The sequence below is a fragment of the Leishmania donovani genome, chromosome 29, assembly GCF_000227135.1.
Source record: "Leishmania donovani BPK282A1 complete genome, chromosome 29".
NCBI classification, from domain to species: domain Eukaryota; phylum Euglenozoa; class Kinetoplastea; order Trypanosomatida; family Trypanosomatidae; genus Leishmania; species Leishmania donovani.
Window position 1 is genome coordinate 572,477 of NC_018256.1, and position 3,497 is coordinate 575,973.

Here is a 3,497-nt window from a genome sequence, read left to right on the forward strand (position 1 = left end):
GTCGGCATCGGCACCGTGTGCGTCGTCTGGGTGCTGATGGTGAAGGTCTACCACATCGATGATGGCACTGTTTGCATGGTTCTGGACAAGGGCTTCCGCTTTGGTATCGGCTTTGGTCTCTTATTGGTGGCCTGGGTGCTGGATATCATCGCCATCTTCTTCTTGCTGCTGCCATTAGAGGCCAAGCAGGACAGTGAGAGTACAAAGTCGGACGAGTACCGAGAACAGGAGTAGGCAGCCAAGAGCGGAAGGAGGCGGGGCGCGCTGCTGCAGTGTATGGGAGGGTCTGCTGCCTTGCTCATGGCAGAACGACACGTGGCCAAAAAAGTCGAGTTTGTTTTCACACGGTCTCTCCCCGGTGTGTCTCTTTTCGTCCTTCTGTGCTTTCTTCATTTTTGCTGTTTTCATCGGTACCGCGATCTGCCCTTTGTGGTGAGCAACGCACGCATGGCACCGACAAGCCCGCCCATGCCCCCTTCCCCCCTCTCTGCCCCTCGCCTTCACTATCTCCTCGACATCGCCCCCCTCCCGCTCACCCGACGCACCTTTGCGAAGTGAAGAAGCAAAGGACGCAGCAAGATGCCCACACGGTCGCCGCAGGCCGGAGAATCAGCGGGGGGAGGGGAGGAGAGAGGAGAGCGGGCAAAACGGAGGGGGCAGGCAAACGCAAAGGCGGGCGGGGGAAACCGATGCCCTCGCGCGAAGGACGGGAAACGCAGCGCCACGCCGCATCGGTCACCCGCCTCCGTCCCACCCCCATCCATACCCCATAGCTGAGATCGCGCGTCTTTCTGGCGCTTCTCTCTCGCGTGCCCTTTGGCCCTCGTCGCTGCCTCTCCTCCCTCACACACGCCTCATGGACTACTTGAACGGAGAAGGGCGAGGGGCGGGGGGGGGGCGAGGCGCCACAGGGGGTGGCTGCAGGGGGGCGGGGTAGGAATCAGGCAAGCTGATGAGCAAGCGCACCGGGGAGGCCAGAGGACAGCGTCTGTGCGCACAGCAGCGGCGCACAGATGCATGCACGAACCAGGAGAAACGATGACAGCACTCGCTCCTCCTCTTTCTGTGCTCCTCATGCACGGTGCGTGCGCGTGCACAAGAGGACACCCCCACCGTGCAAGGGCGTGTGGGGTCGGGGGAGGCAGCGGAGGAGAGGGCAAGACGGACTGGGGAAGGAGGGAAGCTCTCTGAGGCATGAAGGCCGACCATACGTCGGGCATACGTGCGTCACGTGTGCGCATGCTCGTGCGTGTGGGCGCGTGCACCCTTGTGACCCCGCTCCCCCTCCCATGAGTGTCGCGCTCCACGTTGCCCTTCTCTTGCTGCTGCGGCTCTCCCGTGCTCCTGGAACTCACAGGAGGACACCAAAAAGCACCACGACGACACGGAGAAGAAAATCGAGCACCGCCTCGATCTCCTCTGCTGTCGTGGTTTTCTTTTCTCGCTTCTGTTGTTTGCAGCTTGCTGCCCCGCGTTTTCGTTTTCTTTGTCGTTTTCATTATTATTTTTATTTCTGCTGCTTCTCGCTTTCTTCTCTCGTTCCTCCGCAGAAACTTCGTATGGACTTGTGCGTGCGTGTGCCTCTCTGCCTTTTCTCTCTTGTTGTCGTTGTGCGCTGCTGCCCTTGTTTCTGTTTCGCTCTGTGCGCAGGCGACAGGCTGATGGAGAGGATGAAAAAACGGAACGAAAGGCGACAGCAATACAGCGGAGGAGGGGAAAAGGCGCGTGCAACGGCAGCAGCACAGGCGCGCAGGCACAGGAAGGTGGGCAATCGAACGACGGCACACAAAGCGGATAGGGTCGGTACACAGACGTGAGGAAAGCGGAAGGGAGACAGGGCTGCATTTCTGTTGTTCTTCGTGACCCGAGTCCGTCCGTGCCTGTGTGCCTGTGCCTGCGCTCCTTGTGTCCTTTTACCTCTCCGCCTCTCTCGTGCTTTTTCCGTGCTTGTTTCTTCATCGTTTCATTTACAACGTCAAATCCTCCAGACTCCAATGTGAAGAGACTCCACACCATCGTATGAAATGCAGCTGTTTGAAGCGATTGAGGGAGCGGCACGGCAGACAGGCAGAGCACAGTGAATCGGAGGGCCCTGGCCTGAATCTGGCCAACTTCCTCTCTGCGCTCGCCCGGCATGCACCTCGACCACCCCCTGCCGGCTCCACGACAGACGCGACCGCTTCCGCCCTCGAGCAGGACGCTGGGCGCGGCTCTCTTGGATCAAGGCATGCAGTCCACCCATGTGCGTGTGTCGCCGATGGCGCGGCATGCGTGCGAGGAAGGGACGAGCAAGGGCAGGAGGATCCTGTTAGATGCATGGTCCGATTCGACGGCAGACTGCTCGTCCTGGCCGACTCGGATGTAGCCGCAGTGCGACAGAGGGGCGTGTGAGCTGTGGTCGAATGCTTGCCTTTGCCGACTTGCCCGTGGCAGAGGGGCGGGGTGCCAACGAAGGGGAATCCTTCATTGCTTCTGACAGGCAAGCGAGACCGGAGGTCAAAAAGGTAATAGCAATAAGGAAAAACACACACACGCGTACAAACCAGCAAAACACCTCACGCCTTGTTTCCCTCTCCCCCCGACCGCACCCTGCTGCCCTCGCTTGCAAGGACAGAGCGCGTGCGTGGGCCTTTATTTCCCTCCTCCTTTTTCTGTTGATTGCTTTTTATCTTATTCGCACTAGGTGCACCCGCACGTGTTTGCTTTATTGAGTTCTCGCTTTCGCTCTCCGACTCGTCGACCCCAACAGCGTCAGCGCCGCCGTTGCCACCCCCACCCTTGTCCGAGAGGAAGGGGGGAGTGAGTGCTGAGTCCGTTGCCGCTGCCAAATGGTAGGGCTGTGCCATGTGCGTGTGCGTGCGTGCGTTCTCGTATGCCGGTGCATGCCCGTATACACACATATATGTGTGTATACATGCCCGCGTGCAACCTATACGTGTGTGTGCCATCCGGCAGCGCAGCCCCTTTTTGTATTCACGCCTTTTCATCTGCCCCTCTCGTCGCTGCTTGCCCCTTCGCGCCCGCCTGCATGGGTGCTTCTGGGAGAGACACGGTGATGGCGGGCTAGCAACCCGGAAGTGAACGCAGGCGCCCGCACACCACAACCAGGAACTCACATGCGCCCCTAAATGTGTTCAGTCTCTTATGTTGGCGAAACGCAATACTGAGAGGCGTCGCCGGCATTCGCCTGTGCGCGGCACGTGGCACAGGCTGTGCTGCCGCTGCTGCTGCTGCGTGTGGTGGTGCCGCATCCGCATTGCCTAAGGTCTCTTGTTTTTTATTCTGATTGCTCGCCCGCCTCGATCGCTTGCTGTGACGGGGCACATTCCGCGTTGTTGCGCCCTGGCCAGCGCAGCCAGTGGAGCTACGGCCCGGCCCGGCCTCCACCGTCTACGAAAGAGCTGTGGGACAGCCTGGAGGGCCTGCTGATCTGTGTGCGCCCCACGCACCCGGCAAATGCATTCGAGGACCGCCCCGCCGCTGTGGCGCAGCCCGGC